This window comes from Chelmon rostratus, chromosome 12 (assembly GCF_017976325.1).
Source record: "Chelmon rostratus isolate fCheRos1 chromosome 12, fCheRos1.pri, whole genome shotgun sequence".
NCBI lineage: Eukaryota > Metazoa > Chordata > Actinopteri > Chaetodontiformes > Chaetodontidae > Chelmon > Chelmon rostratus.
In genome coordinates, this window is record NC_055669.1 from 81,803 (window position 1) to 99,949 (window position 18,147).

Here is an 18,147-nt window from a genome sequence, read left to right on the forward strand (position 1 = left end):
TGAGAGACTGCTCCATTCCCATCAGTGTGTCAGCAGCCTCTGCTTGCAATGAAAATAATCTCTCAACTTTCTCCGTAAGCTCTTCTCGGATGGTTTTAATGTCAGCTTTTGTGGTTTCCCCCAAGGCTGAGATCTCGTCATGTATTTTTTTGCTGAAGCTCTCCATCTCTTTCTTGATGACAAGTTGCATGGTATCACTGTATGACTTAAACTCCGTTCTTAGCTCCGCACGAAGAGTTCCCAGCGAGACCAGACTTTCTTCCACTAGCTCTGTGGTGCTAGCTTTAGCCGCTTCACTTCAATGTCTAGAGTCGTCTGTGTGTAATGCTTGTTTTTCCTAGTACCCATCTCGGTAACGAGTGTGCCACTTCTCAGTTTGTTCAAAGATGCAGGTCTGGAAGATTAAATCTTTTGATTTTTTGCGTGGAGCTGCTCTACTGCGCTGCCTACTCTATGTGGAGTGCTGGTTGTGATAAATTTTTGAGCGACATTTGCAGCAGTTTCAGCTATGACTGCATTCACTGTGAAGTTCTATTTAACTTCTGAGTCATCATCAATGTGTGAATCCACAGTCAGCACTGGCCACTCATTTTCCATCAATCAAGTGTTCAATTTTCAGCCCCCCAGAGGCGTCGTCTGCCGGGTGTTGAGCAATAGGAATACAACTCCACTGTGAAATGTTTGAGGATTCTCTAATTATTGCTATCCTGTTAGGAGAGGACACTGCTCCAAACAAATGGACAGTCACGCGATATTGAACTAGCTCCCGTTCCAAATTTCCTTCAGGCCACCACAGAAATCTCAAAAAATCCAAATGTTCTTCAGCCACTATTATTTGATGGAACATTGATTGCACATCAGCCATAATCCTTTTAGGTTCCTGTCTGAATCATGTCAGAACCCCTAACAATGAGCTAGTTAGACCCGTTGACTGTTCAGAGAGGTTCCTTTAAATTCTGCTCCGCAGTCAAACACCACACGTAGGTTGCCTTTTTGAGGATGAACCACTGCATGACGAGGGAGATACCAAACTTTCCCCTCAGCACACACCAACTGGTCCTCTAGAATCTTTTCAGCATATCCTTTTTCAATGACATCAGATAGGAAATTTGAATATTCCATGTGAAAATTTTCATCCTTCAGAAATCTTTTTCTCAGTGAATTGGCATGCTGTTTAGCAACAGAATAGTTGTTTGGCATGTCAGACCTTCAAATACAGTTTCATCATGTAATGACCATCTTTAAGTTCCACTGAACTTTCCATTATTTCCATGAATTTCTTGTCTTCCACTGACATCTATTCTTTGTTGTTAGATAACCTCTCACTGAAATCCTGATTACATTTATTTATTAACACCTCTTCCAGTCTGTCAATACCAATACGATTAACAATTGCAGTAGTGTGGCCATTCCCACACTGACTTGCACTGTTTCCCTGCAGAGGTCCATTAATCACTGAGGTATATGATCAGATGAACCAAATATCACACATATGTTAGATTAAGCATGACAAGAGGTAAACTGAAGTTTAAACTGCAAGCCACTCTCAGTTGGGGTATGTGAGATGACACAGGACAGGCCAGCAAGAGGGACACCTAATGTGGAAATGTATACTTAGGGGACTGTTCAGATGTAAATCCCCAACAGAGGTGGACATACATGGGTGAGAGTGGTGGAATACATTCCTCAGTAAGACAATGTACAGAACATGACCTTATTCGTGACTTAGGTAAGATATGGGTGGAGTAGGACAAACCATTATGCTATATATTGTATTGTTTTTATGATAACGTTTAACGTTAAAGTTTTTCTAATCTGACCCTGAAACTCTCTCAGATGGCTGGCATCTGATCTGATACTGCTTGTTATTAAAGTTCTCTTCAACTCAAGCTTGTATCAGTGGAGTCCTTTCATCATCATCACACCTCATATAGAATAAAGAGTTAAAAGAAAGAGAGAATAAAGAGTGTTATGTTACAAGAAGAGTAAAAGAGAATACAGATTTACATAACAGGAAAAAGAGAAGAAAACATGTAGCATTTTGCCTCTTCAGGGATAATAATACATGAGCCTTCGGAAGGAGGACTTTAAAGGATTTTCGTGAGTTGGCTAATGCTATATGAGCCTTCAAAGGAAGGACATTATTATAAAATGTATGTTATGTTGTAATAAAAGTAATGTAGTTAGCTAGGAGTCTTTGAGGGAAGAACATTTCCTTATTCTGTTAAATAAATATGAGCCTGAGTCTGACACATGTAAAGACCAGTGAGCACTTTTGTTTGCACAAGCACTGTTAAAATTAAAAATACCCCTCACAATAGCGCCCCAAAACTGATTTTATGTTGGTATTGTGAAGCTTAAATTGACTAACTGACTGACAAATACGTACCCAAATATGTTTTTGGGTCTGTTTTGCTTGCTTCAACTGTAATGGAAATACGGTGTTTTAACAAGAGGAGGATGCTGTATTTTTTGCATAGTAGGGAAAAGCTGAAGATATTCTGTGCTAAAGTTCTTGTGATGTAGAGTTGCATAAGTCTTAAGTGTGCTGCATTGGTTTTGAGAAAATAATCTGGTTCCTTTTTGCATTTCATGAGGAAGAACATTGGGATCCAGATGAAAGCTTAAACTCATAGCAGGGTTATTGATAGGGTGTGGTTCTAGATAGAAAGGAATGAAGTTGTCTCTTCAGTGGTTGGAGACACACTGAAAGTACTTCCTATTTTTGAGAGGAGCAGCAAAATTTGTTGTGTTACACACACCCTCAGCAGATTGCCCCTCCTGGTGGAGAACACACATGCATACCCCTCCCCTGCCTCCTTTTGGACAGCAGGAACAGCACAGAGGGTGTATGGCAGGCTTTCTATAATTCTTAAGATAGTATTTAAAATAACAAAGAATATTAAATAATTTGGTTTATATTTAGTAATTTGGGATCCAAATATCTAAATTTGCAAATTAAACAAATTAAACTACATATTTTTAAAATCTTAGCACTGGGACTGGTTGTTCAGTTCTTTTAATTGGCTTTTGTGAAATTGATTGATTTTTTATAATTTGGAATTGATGACAGATTGTGTAATCAAAATTAAAACATAAATAAAAAGGGGGAAATGCATGTGAGCTGGAAGCAAATTGGCTTTTTCTACAAGGACTAACACAGTAGGTTTGCTCTAGATTAGCACCTCCTTGGAGCAAACAATTGGAAGGAAAAAAAAAGAGTGGACATAATTAACTGTTCTTGCCTGTCTGTAGTTGTTTAAATTAGACACTCATATGAATGGGAAACATCATCGGCACAAATTAAATGTGTGTTGACGGATAAAATGTTGATTTGAGTTTGAATGATTAACATGTTTTTGAGATTTTTAATAATTCCATTTTTAAACAGTTTGCAAGATTTTTGCTGAATGTTGGAAATGATTATTCTACCGAATGATTATTTGCTTATTTGTTAATGCAGTTTGTTCAAAAGATATACAAGACACTGAACCCCTGTTTCCTTTTCTTCTCTTTCTTTCTCTATTCGGCTGTTGGGTATGAGACTCAAAAAAGAGAAGGAGGATTGGATCTGAATCTGGATCTTCCAAGGGACAGACGAGGGGACAGTTGAGCATCAATTGAGGCTTGTTGGTGATGGCGCATGCGAGTACCCGCATCCAACCAAAGCAAGGCTAGTGTGATTTATCCACAAACTCTTTGAATAAGTATCTGCATTTATACATGCATTTGTACTGATACATTTATATACAGATAGTGTTGCGGATTTATATTTTAATTTCCACCCCACCAACACAGTCGTGAAGTTTGCGGACAACACTACAGTAGTGGGTCTCATCTCAAATAACAACGAGACCCACTACAGAGAGGAGATACACCAGCTCACCCAGTGGTGTTCAGCCAACAACCTGGTGCTGAACACAGGGCAGACCAAGGAGGTCATTGTGGATTTCAGGAGGTCCAGAAAGACGGATCACGCCCCGGATCAGCGTGTGGACAACATCATGTTCCTGGGCCTCCATCTCACATCTGATCTCTCCTGGTCCATGAACACCTCCCGCCTGGTGAAGAAGGCACAATAAAGGCTCTTCTTTCTCAGGAAACTGAAACCGGCTGGACTCTCCTCTCGGCTGCTCGTCAACTTCTACAGGGCCACAATTGAAAACATCCTCTGCCTTAGTGTGACAGTGTGGTATGGCAGCTGCACGGCACAGGAGAGGAAACAACAGGCAAGGGTGGTTAAAACTGCACAGGGCATTGTGAGCTGCCCCCTTCCTGACCTAGACTCTATATATGAAGGCCGGGTCAGAAAGAGGGTAAGATCCATCGCCACGGACCCCAGTCATCCGGGCCACAGACTGTTTGTACCTCTTCCATCAGGAAAGCGGTACAGGAACATCCGCACCACCACCAACAGACTGAGGGACAGCTTCTTCCCCAGAGCTGTCAGAGCTATCACCCCCAGCATCCCCTGACTGGAGTGAGAGACTGTGAGGACTATGAGCCACTGCACACTGCACTTTACACCTTCACCTCCACCTCCACCTGCACCGTCTGTGTACTTAACATTTAAGTACACACACACTTAACTAAATTATATACATTTTAGTACATTGGTTCATTTCATTGGTACATTTTATTCTGTTGGCACATTTCACTGGTATATTTTATTGTTTAGTATATTTTTATTGTCTTGGTATATTTTCATTTCTGGATTGCATTTACGAATATTTTTATTGCATGTTGGTTTATTTTATTCTAGTATCTTAATTTTATTTCAGAATCTTTCTTATCTTTCTAATTATCTTGTTTCTAACATGGGGGTTGCAATGCAAATTCCATTGACATGTCATGCACAATGACAATAAAGAAATCTTGAATCTTGAATCATAAGGGTTCACCAAGTATTTTATTGTTGCTGTTATGCAAACAATTTTTGGATTGGGGGTAATTGACTGCATCAATCTATTCACATACATACAATACACCATATGTTACATTGAGTAAAAGAGAATCTTGGCAACTGACTGACCAACTGCCACATAATTAAGTGTAATTGATTTGATTAGTTGTTGATCCCTCAGTTTATCAAGTGATCCAACCTGGGGTAGTATTTTTATCATAATCATTTGGTTTGAATCATTGGGGTTAAAATGCTACTAATGATTGCAAGTAGTCAGTTTCATTAGTTGAGCATGGTCTAATTTGATGTAAGTTGATTTGGAATAAAGATATCAAAATTTGTTCAGTGATTTACAGGCGAAAAGCAGAATATCAAATAATAAGTAAGTTATTGCCTGATTACAAACAGGAGGACATTTAAATCTGAAAGTCAAACTTTCCAATTGATCCTTTGTTCTTTGTCTAAGTATCATTATTCTGTCCTGACTAGGATGTAAAGCTGATTTCTAGCTTGGCAGATAGTTAAACAGGTTCCTTAATAAACACCCAGGAGTCAGCAGGTGTCATGCCCTCACCTAGCGGAGCTTCTCCCTCTCTTCTCCTTCTCCCTCTTTTTACCACACAGGTGACAGCAGCAGGGAGAGTGAGTTAGCGTGGGCAGGTGCAGCTGATCAGTAATCATTGAGTGTCTCCAGCTGCGGCGGGGAGTGGTTCTGCCTCTGTCATTGTTTCAGCCTTCCTTAAAAGATGTCAGCAGGCCAGACCGTAAACTTACTTCGTGTCAGTAGTATTGGCTCATAGTATTGAATCTCAGTCACAGTGGTAGCTTTTGTAACTCTCATGTTTATTTCTCCCACAGTTCCGACCCTCCTCGCTGCCTTGGTTTTCCTGTTTCATATCATCATCCTCCTCCTACTCACCGACTGGCTTTTCTCCAACGATCCCGCACCACCGACATCCACACCTCTGCTCCTGCCCGGTTCGGCTCACCCACTCTCCCCAGACACGCCATGTCACCACGCCTGCCGTCTGCCTTCCACCCCACTTCAGTAATCCCTCTGCTGTGTTAGCGTGAAGGAACGTCTCTGCACCCCCGACATTGAATTGCTGGCTGTGGTTATGCGCCCGTATTATTTACCGCGGGAGTTCACGTCCACCATTGCTATCGCTGTTTACATCCCCCCGTCAGCTGATGCAGCGGTAGCCTGTGACGTCATCAGCTCCACAGCCACTGACCTACTGACTGAACACCCGGAGTCATTAATGGTTATTACAGGTGATTTTAATCATGCCTCACTGAACAACACCTTAAATAACTTTCATCAGTACATCGACAGCTGGAAGCCAAACTCCAACAGAACAGTGTGAGATTTGTGTGGACGGGAATGAAGCACATCACAGGAATGAAGGGGAAGGACAGGCAGACATCAGGGAGCCTGGACAGAGCAAACCAGTTCAACCAGTTTTTTAACAGGTTTAACAGGTCATTCCTGCCTACAAGCCTCTGGCCTGCAGAACAAAGCTGACCACCAGGACAGTACAGATATGGACTGAGGAGGCCTCCTCTGCACTTCAGGACTGCTTTGAGCTGACAGACTGGACTGTGTTCAGAGAAGAGGCAGTACCTTGAGGAGTACACATCATCTGTATTGTCCTATGTTCAGTTCTGCACTGATGCTGTCCTCCCAGTCAAGACCATCACAGTGTTTCCCAACCAGAAACCATGGCTGGACAGCACAGTGCGGTCCCTGCTGATACTGCCTACAGATCTGGAGACAGGCTGGCTTATAGCAGGGCTCGAGCAGAGCTGAAGAAGGGAATTAAGCAGGCCAAGCTCCGGTACAAAGACAAAATTGAAGATCACTTCAAGAACAACAACCCCCAGAACATGTGGAGAGGCATCAGAACCATAACGGACTACAAGCCGAACACTCAGCTCGCCAGCCACGACCCCACCCTGCCTGACACCTTAAACAGCTTCTTTGCCCGCTTCGACACATCAGGCAGCAGAGAAGTTGCACACCTACCCCGGCTGGAGGAGCAGCACCAGCCCCTCGTCCTGCAGCAGCACCAGGTGACATCCACCCTGAGGAGGATCAACACCCGCAGAGCTGCAGGACCGGATAAGGTGTCAGGCAAGACTTTGAGGACATGCGCTGACCAGCTAGCAGGAGTGTTCCTGGACATTTTCAACCTGTCCCTGCAGCTGTCTATGGTTCCTGAGTGCCTCAAGTCCTCCACCATCATTCCGGTACCGAAGAAGACATCCATCACCTGCCTGAATGACGACCGGCCTGTTGCTCTGACCCCGGTAATCATGAAGTGCTTTGAGCGGATTATTCTCAGGTACATCAGAGACTTCATCCCCTCGGACCTAGACAGCCTTCAGTTTGCCTACAGAGGGAATCGGTCCACAGCGGATGCTGTCTCCATCACCCTGCACACAGCCCTGACCCACCTGCAGCAGCCCAACACCTATGTCAGGATGCTATTTGTAGACTTTAGCTCAGCTTTTAACACCGTCATCCCAGACAAGCTGGCGCTGAAGCTACACGCAGGGGTCTGCCTGCGTCTCTGTGCCACTGGATCAGAGACTTTCTCACCAACAAGCCTCAGGTGGTGAGAATAGGGAACATCACATCATCCCCTCTGATTCTCAGCACGGGCACGCCACAGGGTTGTGTGCTCAGCCCAGCCCTCTTCACCATGTTTACTCACGACTGTGCTGCCATACACCCCACCAACACAGTCGTGAAGCTTGCGGACGACACTACAGTAGTGGGTCTCATCTCAGATAACAACGAGACCCACTACAGAGAGGAGATACGCCAGCTCACCCAGTGGTGTTCAGCCAACAACCTGGTGCTGAACACAGGGAAGACCAAGGAGGTCATTGTGGACTTCAGGAGGTCCAGGATCACGCCCCCCTCCTCATGGACGGAGAAGTGGTGGAGCGTGTGGACAACATCAGGTTCCTGGGCCTCCACATCACATCTGACGTCTCCTGGTCCATGAACACCTCCCGCCTGGTGAAGAAGGCACAACAAAGGCTCTTCTTCCTCAGGAAACTGAAACCGGCTGGACTCTCCTCTCGGTTGCTCGTCAATTTCTACAGGGCCACAATTGAAAGCATCCTCTGCCTCAGTGTGACAGTATGGTATGGCTGCAGCACGGCACAGGAGAGGAAAGAACTGGCACGGGTGGTTAAAACTGCACAGGGCATCGTGGGCTGCCCCCTTCCTGACCTAGACTCTATATATGAAGGCCGGGTCAGGAAGAGGGCAAGATCCATCGCCACGGATCCCAGCCATCCGGGCCACAGACTGTTTGTACCGCTACCATCAGGAAAGCGGTACAGGAACATCCGCACCACCACTAACAGACTGAGGGACAGCTTCTTCCCCAGAGCTGTCAGAGCTACCACCCCCAGCAGCCCCTCACTGCAGTGAGAGACTGTGAGAACTGTGAACCACTGCACACTGCACTTTACACCTACACCTCTACCTCCACCTGCACCTTCTGTGTACTGTGAACTTTTAGGTCCACACATATACTTAACTAATTACATACATTTTAGTATATTGGCACATTTCATTTTTATTGGCATAGTTTATTGTCCACTGGTATATTTTATTCTGTCGTTACATATCACTGTGTATTTTTTTTATTCTGTCGGTACATTTCACTGTGTATATTTTATTCTGTTTGCACATTTCACTTCCATATTTTATTGTTTATTGTTTAGTATATTTTATTGCCTTAGTATATTTTCATTCTGTTATATTTTTAATTGCTTTACGAATATTTTTATTGCATGTTGGTTTATTTTATTTTATTGTAGTTATCTTAATTTTATTCTTTCTAGTCTTCTTATCTTTCTTACCATCTGTTCCTAACATGGGGGTTGATGAAAATTTCATTGACATGCGCAATGACAATAAAGACTCTTGAATCTTGAATCTTGAACAGGTTTAGCTCACCTCCTGCCACCTCTCAGACACCCCCTGCCACCCACACACCCACACTGTCCCATATGGCTCGCACCACCCCCCTGCATTGTCCCGCACATCACCTCTCCATCTGCCCCCCCTCCTTCTCCTCCCCTTCCCCCACTGAGGACACCAGCATTAACCACCCAACAGTGACTTCAGGCCCGGTAAAGAGGCAGCTGGAAAGACTCAATCAGCGAAAGGCAGCAGGCCCTGATGGCATCACACCCGGGATCCTGAAGACCTGTGCTAGCCAGCTGTCTCCTGTACTGGAACATCTGTTCAACCTGAGCCTGAGTCAGGAGAAAGTCCCGAAGCTGTGGAAGACGTCCTGCCTGGTTCCAGTCCCCAAGAAGCCGAGGCCATCTGACCCAGCTGACTACAGACCAGTCGCCCTCACATCCCATGTGATGAAAGTCCTGGAGAGACTGGTCCTAGCCCAGCTGAGTCCACAGGTGAAGACATTCCTGGACCCCCTGCAGTTTGCCTATCAGCCCCATTTAGGAGTCGATGACGCTGTCATTTACCTGCTGCAACGAGCCCATATGCATCTTGATGGTGGAGGAGGCACTGTAAGAATCACATTCATTGATTTCTCCAGTGCCTTCAACACAATTTAACCTCTGCTATTGGGGGAGAAGCTGCAGGGATGGGTGTTAACGACGCAATGATCTCCTGGATTACTGGATTACAAATACCTTGGAGTGGTGATCGACAACGGACTGGACTGGAAATCCAACACGGAGACTGTGTACAAGAAGGGGATGAGCAGACTCTACTTCCTGAGGAAACTGAGATCCTTCAACGTGTGCAGCAAAATGTTGGAGATCTTCTACCAGTCTGTTGTTGCCAGCGCCATCTTCTTTGCTGTTGTATGTTGAGGCAGCAGCATCAGAGCCAGCGACACCAACAGACTTGATAAGATCATAGATAGATAGATAGATAGATAGATAGATAGATATACTTTATTTATCCCAAGCTGGGAAATTGCAGTGCAGCAGCAGCATTACACACAGTGAAATAAGTGAAAATAAGACTATAAAGAACAAACTATACATAATAAAAATATAAAAATAGCGAGCAGTAAAAAGATTATATACATAACAATAATGATAAAATAGCCAAATAGTAAACAGTAGTAAAAAGTATTGCACAAAAAAGAATATCAAATGCAAATGAATATCAAAATAAGAATATTAAAAGCAAAATGGCAGTGAAAATAAAGTTTGGCGTGACTGTAAGAACAAACTATATAATAAAATATCGAAATAAGAAGCAGTAAAAAATTATATATACAAGATACTATTTTTTCTTATATTGGTATCTTGTATTTTGTATTTGATTTTGCCTCTTACTTGAAAGTTGTGCCTTACTTGAAGATTGATCTGTATTTGAAAGTTGTTCATCACTTGTAAGTTGCACATTACTTGAAAGTAGTTCCTGTTTTTATTTTGCATGCCCTTGTGTGTCCACCTTTTTGAGCTGCTGGAACTGCAAATTTCTCCTTGGAGATAAATCAAGTATCTATCTATCTATCTATATCTATCATATACATAATAATAAAATATCAAAAGCAAACAGTAGTGGTAAGAAGTATTATTATTATTATTATTATTATTTTCAGCTGTTATTGTACAGTGTAATGGCATGTGGCAGGAAAGATTTCCTGTATCTGTCCCTTCGACAGCGGAGCTGTAGCAGCCTGTGGGAGAAGGTGCTCCGCTGTCTGTCCACTGTGTAATGGAGAGAGTGCTGATCATTGTCCATGATGGATAACAGTTTATTCAGCGTCCTCCTCTGCACCACAGTCTCAAAAGACTCAAGTCTGAGTCCAAGTACAGAGCCAGCCTTCTTGATGATCTTATCAAGTCTGTTGGTGTCGCTGGCTCTGATGCTGCTGCCCCAACAAACAACAGCAAAGATGATGGCGCTGGCAACAACAGACTGGTAAAGATCTCCAACATTTTGCTGCACACGTTGAAGGATCTCAGTTTCCTCAGGAAGTAGAGTCTGCTCATCCCCTTCTTGTACACAGTCTCCGTGTTGGATTACCAGTCCAGTCTGTTGTCGATCACCACTCCAAGGTATTTGTAGTCCTCCACCTCCTCCACCACCTCCGCTTTGATCCGCAGTGGCTGTGAAGGCGTCTTCTTCCTCCTGAAGTCGATCACCATCTCTCTTGTCTTGCCGATGTTCAGCCTCAGGTGGTTTTGTTCGGACCACTAAACAAAGTTGTCTATCAGTGTCCTGTACTCCCCCTCCTCCTATGGGCTCGTTGCAGCAGGTAAATGACAGCGTCATCGACTCCTAAATGGGGCTGATAGGCAAACTGCAGAGGGTCAAGGAATGTCTTCACCTGTGGACTCAGCTGGGCTAGGACCAGTCTCTCCAGGACTTTCATCACATGGGATGTGAGGGCGACTGGTCTGTAGTCAGCTGGGTCAGATGGCCTCGGCTTCTTGGGGACTGGAACCAGGCAGGACGTCTTCCACAGCTTCGGGACTTTCTCCTGACTCAGGCTCAGGTTGAACAGATGTTCAAGTACAGGAGACAGCTGGCTAGCACAGGTCTTCAGGATCCCGGGTGTGATGCCATCAGGGCCTGATGCCTTTTGCTGATTGAGTCTTTCCAGCTGCCTCTTTACCTGACCTGAAGTCACCGTTGGGTGGTTAATGTTGGTGTCCTCAGTGGGGGAAGGGGAGGAGGAGGAGGAGGAGGGGGGGGCAGATGGAGAGGTGTTGTGCAGGAGAATGCTGGGGGGTGGTGCGAGCCATTTGGGTCAGTGTGGGTGTGTGGGAGGCAGGGGGCGTCTGAGAGGTGGCAGGAGGTGAGCTAAACCTGTTATAAAACTGGCTGAACTGGTTTGCTCTGTCCAGGCTCCCTGATGTCTGCCTGTCCTTACCTTCATCCCTGTGATGTGCTTCATTCCTGTCCACACGTCTCTCACACTGTTCTGTTGGAGTTTGGCTTCCAGCTTCCTTCTGTAGTCGTCCTTACACTTCCTCAGCATGTCTCGGAGTCTGTGCTGCACTCTCCTCTGCTCCTCTCTGTCTCCAGACCTGAAAGCCCTCTTCTTCTCGTTCAGCAGTGCCTTCAGGTCGCTGGTGATCCCGGGCTTGTTGTTAGAGAAGCAGCATACAGTCCGGGTTGGCATGGTGGTGTCCTCACAGAATCTGATGTACTCTGTGATGCAGTCGGTCATGTTGTCAATGTCCTCCCCATGTGGCTCACAGAGTACATCCCAGTCTGTCGACTCAAAGCAGTCCTGCAGTGCTTCAGTGGCATCATGTGTCCATTTACTTACTGTCCTGGTGTGCTTAGGTTGTCTTTTCACCAGAGGGACATACTTTGGAGTCATCCTGACCAAGTTGTGGTCTGACCTGCCAAGGGGGGGGAGGGCAGTGGCGTCATATGCGTCAATGGCGTTGGCATAAAGAAGATCCAGGGTTTTATTGTCTCTGGTGGGGCAGTCGATGTACTGATGAAAGTTATTTAAGGTGTTGTTCAGTGAAGCATGATTAAAATCACCTGTAATAACCATGAATGAGTCTGGGTGTTCAGTCAGTAGTTTTTGCAGCAATGGAGCTGATGACGTCACAGGCTACCGCTGCATCAGCTGATGGGGGGATGTAAACAGCGATAGCAATGGTGGACATGAACTCCCTCAGTAAACAATACGGGCGCATTCCCACAGCCAGCAGTTCAGTGTCGGGGGTACAGAGACGTTCCTTCACGCTAACATGTCCAGGGTTGCACCACCTCTCACTGACATAAAGTGCAAGTCCGCCACCCTTCTTCTTCAAACTTTTGGAAAGGTCTCTGTCTCCCCGTACCAAACTGTATCCTGGGACCTCAACGCTGCTGTCCGGGATGTGCGAGTGCAGCCATGTTTCACTGAAGCAAAATAAGCTACACTCACGGTATTCCCTCTGGGTCTTCACCAGCGCTGCCGGCTTGTCCGTTTTATTCCCCAAAGACCTCACGTTCCCCATTATAATTGCTGGGACCGCTGGTTTGTGTCTTCTCCTTTTTTCCCTCCTTTTTACTCCAGACCTGCAGCCCCGGCTTCTCCTCCGTAACTCCTGCGGGACCACAGGTCTGTCTCCGGGCAGCAGCAGGTCTACACAGCACAATCAGCTGTTCGCGCCTGTAAACAATGCTGCCACCGCTGCCGTCGGCATAGTTCCCAGTTACAAAAAGTAGGGAAAGTAGAAGAAAAACACGGAGAAGGGTAGCAAACTTAAGTCCAGACATTGTCACAACTCTAACGAACATTCCTTTGAGGTTGGTAGAACTACTCAGCCTCTTTTGGTTGGCTGTGGTAATACAGTGCTTTTAAATATTGGTCAGTTGATTTAATGGATTTGAATACTTTTGTGAGAGTGTTTATATAATTTCGAAGGCGGACACTGGAACCGTGAAGGCAGTTACCCCAGTGGAAGTGGTGCGGAGGAGTAATCCTCTTATTAAAGGGTTTGGAAAGATATTTTAAAAAAGGCATAAACGGTGGCCTGAATATGACCAACCATGGCCAGTGGGAGGAACACACTCCTGTAGCACTCCTTGGGAAGAGATCCTCTTTGCGGACTGAATTGTACAATACGAAGTACACCAGATGGCTGTCTAGTGGAAGTGCCATATGATGTTTGTCATCAATTGTTTATGACAACGGAGATTGACTCTTCTTCAGTGTTTTGGATTGGAAATCTTAGTCCAGAGCTACTGGAGCCAGTCAGACTGTGGAAAAAGGTTATTAATGCAAACATGCCGGATGCTAGACTCCCTGAGTATCCGCCGCACTGTACGCTCAAGTATTTCAAGAATGTTGCTGAGTCGAGTCCAGAGGCGTGGCTTGCCCATCAACTGAAGCAAGTTCAACTCAGCTCAGACTGTATAGTCTTGGGACCACAAGGAGCAGCCATGAAGATAAATATGAATGATTATCTTGATGAAGAGCATGACATAGAGGATAGTGTTCCACATGTGACGTTAATGATAGGTAAAGGCTACAAACAGAAACATATAGGAGCAATGATGGCAGCAGCAGTAGCAGCCGTCTTTGCACCAACAAAAAAAACCCTGTTAATTTGGATAAGTGAAAATCGGCAATTTATAAAAAGTATGACTTCTGCTCAAGGATTGGGACAACCTCAAACAGTGCAGATGACGCATGAGTCAATTTTTAGTGTTAAATTGGACTCAGACCATCTGAGAGATGAGATGCTGCAACAAGTTCCAGAATGTTTGTGGTCACAACATAGTATGGACATTGGACTGGTGAAATCAGCTCAACCAGTGAAAGTTGAACTTTGACCAGGAGCCAGACCCCCATGGAAGAACCAGTACCCACTGAAAGAAGAGGTGATCTGAGGGATTTAACCACAAATCAAAGGACTGTTACAAGCCAATGTTCTGAAGATAATAGAGAACCCTCAGAGCAACACGCCTCTATTGCCCCGGAAGAAGCCAGATTATTCATAGAACTTTTTGTTGTATGTGTCTACTTCCTTTGGAGGTAAGTATGCATGTGCAGTTCTTCGTCAGCCAACAGGGACGGGGACAAGTCCTCAACCTGTTGCTTATTATTCTACTGCCAATTCAGAAGTAGAATTGGGATTGCCGTATTGCTATAGAGCAATGGTGGGAGTTTACTTGATGTGTGTGAAGCGTCATCGGTGACTATGGGTTATCCAGTGGTAATCCTTACTTATCATAGTCTCAGAAATCTTTTGAATCATGGAAAATACACTTTGACCATGTCTAAACTTAGATACTATTATAGGCTCTTGGAGCAGGAAGATGTTACATTGGTGAGGTGTACCACATGATTGCGTTCGGGAAGCAGAGAAATATTCGAGGCTCATGTCAGACTTGCAAGCCCTCCTATTGCAGGAGGCGGACCTTGAGTATTGTCCAAAAGGTCCCATGCGAGAGTTACTTGTGGACTTTGTTGACATGATAAGACCAGTTAAAGGAAAGAGATAGATAGATAGATAGATAGATAGATAGATAGATAGATAGATAGATAGATAGATATACTTTATTTATCCCAAGCTGGGAAATTGCAGTGCAGCAGCAGCATTACACACAGTGAAATAAGTGAAAATAAGACTATAAAGAACAAACTATACATAATAAAAATATAAAAATAGCGAGCAGTAAAAAGGTTATATACATAACAAAATAATAAAATAGCCAAATAGTAAACAGTAGTAAAAAGTATTGCACAAAAGGAATATCAAATGCAAATGGCAGTGAAAATTAAGTGTACCGTGATTGTAAGAACAAACTATATATAATAAAATATCGAAATAGCGAGCAGTAAAAAATTATATACATAATAATAAAATATCGAAATAGCAAGCAGTAAAAAATTATATCTATAATAATAAAATATCAAAAGCAAACAGTAGTGGTAAGAAGTATTGTATTATTATTATTATCTTCAGCTGTTATTGTACAGTGTAATGGCATGTGGCAGGAAAGATTTCCTGTATCTGTCCCTTCGACAGCGGAGCTGTAGCAGCCTGTGGGAGAAGGTGCTCCGCTGTCTGTCCACTGTGTGATGGAGAGGGTGCTGATCATTGTCCATGATGGATAGCAGTTTATTCAGCGTCCTCCTCTCCACCACAGTCTCAAAAGACTCAAGTCTGAGTCCAAGTACAGAGCCAGCCTTCTTGATGATCTTATCAAGTGTGTTGGTGTCGCTGGCTCTGATGCTGCTGCCCCAACAAACAACAGCAAAGAAGATGGCGCTGGCAACAACAGACTGGTAGAAGATCTCCAACATTTTGCTGCACACGTTGAAGGATCTCAGTTTCCTCAGGAAGTAGAGTCTGCTCATCCCCTTCTTGTACACAGTCTCCGTGTTGGATTACCAGTCCAGTCTGTTGTCGATCACCACTCCGAGGTATTTGTAGTCCTCCACCTCGTCCACCACCTCCCCTCTGATCCGTAGTGGCTGTGAAGGTGTCTTCTTCCTCCTGAAGTCGATCACCATCTCTCTGGTCTTGCTGATGTTCAGCCTCAGGTGGTTCTGTTCGGACCACTCGACAAAGTTGTCTATCAGTGTCCTGTACTCCCCCTCCTCTCCCTCTCTTATACACCCGACAACAGCTGAGTCATCAGAGAACTTCTGCAGGTGACATGACTCAGAGTTGTACTTAAAGTCAGTGGTGTATAAGGTGAAGAGGAAGGGAGAAAGCACAGTCCCCTGCGGAGCTCCTGTATCACTGACCACCACATCAGACAGCCCGCTGCCCAGACGGACAAACTGTGGCCGGCCTGTCAAGTAGTCAGTAATCCAGGAGATCACTGCGTCGTTAACGCCCATCCCCCGCAGCTTCTCCCCCAATAGCAGAGGTTGAATGGTGTTGAAGGCACTGGAGAAATCAAAGAATGTGATTCTTACAGTGCCTCCTCCACCATCAATATGCATATGGGCTCGTTGCAGCAGGTAAATGACAGCGTCATCGACTCCTAAATGGGGCTGATAGGCAAACTGCAGAGGGTCAAGGAATGTCTTCACCTGTGGACTCAGCTGGGCTAGGAGATACATGCTGGTTGTTGTGGACAGATTTTCACGAGGCATGTCCAACTAAGCGACAAGATGCTCAGTCTGTTCTTGTGTCGTGAGGTCATAAGTAGATGGGGACTTCCAAATCGGATATCCTCTGACAATGGGGAGGAGTTTGTGGACAAAACGGTAAAATTTATCCTACAAAAACTGGGGATTAAACAAAGTTTAGGAGCTGTTTATCATCCACAAAGTCAGGGTGTTTGTGAAAAATGAACTGCGTTCTGAAAAATCGCATTGTTAAAATCTGTCAACACACAGGTCTAAATTGGGTAGTACTGCCATTAGCGTTGATGGTGTGTTGTTCAAGTGAAGTCCGTGATTTGCATTTGATGCTGCATGAGTTAGTCACAGGCAGACGGATGCCAACGCCTTGTTTGCATACAAGCGGAAAGGGTCCGAGTCTGTCTCTTTTGAAAGTGGAAATGAGAGCATACGTGAGATATTTGACCACTCTACATAGAAGTATATCCACGTATGTTTCTGAGAGGCAAAAACAGGAGGAGGTGCAAGAGAGGCTTGAGGAACAAAAGAGAAACAAGGTGCAACCTGGAGAAAAGGTGTACATGAAGGTTTTTCGAAGAAAGTGGTTTGACGAGCGTCGTCAAGGACCATTTGAAGTTGTTCACAGTACCGGAACAGCGGTCCAGGTCAAAGGATCTCCAACGTGGTATTATCTATCACACTTTGTTAAAGCACACATCTACAGAGCTAAGATGCCAAAGGCTCAAGAGAGCCGAAAGAAAGTGGATCTTGGGTCATCAAGATCAAGATCCAGAAGAGGAGACTGACCATGACATGGACACTCCTGATGATGTTGTGGACACTTTTAATGATGCCAGAGATGACCTTCCAGTCAACAAAGAAATAAAGTTTGTTGACATCGATTTTCAACATGCCCCAGAAACAACAGATCCTACTGACTCAGCAGGTGACACATCAAAGGCTCCAGAGAGCAGTGGTGGCCCTCCAAGAGTATCTAGAGAGTCAGACAGGAGAAGCCCAAGACCAGTTTGACAAAGAGTCAAACCAAAACATTTCCGGGATTAGGATGGAACCTGCGTCTGTAGTTTCGAAGGGCATCAACAGTGAAAAGACAACAGTAACACCTGTAATAACCTCTAACGCTTCAAGTTTTCCAAAGAAAACATGATAATTACGGGGCCTACAGTTAAGGGTGTGCTTTACAAACAGAAAAAATATATTCAATACAATGAAGGGAGGTTTGTTAAAGTGGCAGATGATTGCTCAGTTATTTTGCATTTTGTTACCTGGGAAGACCAAGGGGAATTTACATGTACTTATTTTGATCCACATTTCAGATTCATACCATTTCAAAATTATTGGGTAGAATGTTATAGAACTCATAAAGTGATGTTTGTGGTACAAGGATTGGGTTCTAGTCACAACCAACAAAATGACAACTCCTAGGGTGTATAGTGGACAGATGACAGCTCCCACTCTAGCTCCAAAAAGAACTACTTACATTAGTGTATCAACTCCAGCTACTACTTTAGTTTCGACTTTGGTGGTAACAAATGTATTGACAATAAAGGGGATTACACTTCTACGACTAAGGTTGAAGGGATGGAATTGGTTACAACTAAATCCCCGAGGGGAATAGTAGACGTAGTGACCACTAAAACAATGACAATAGTTCCTGTGGTTACAGGGACTTTA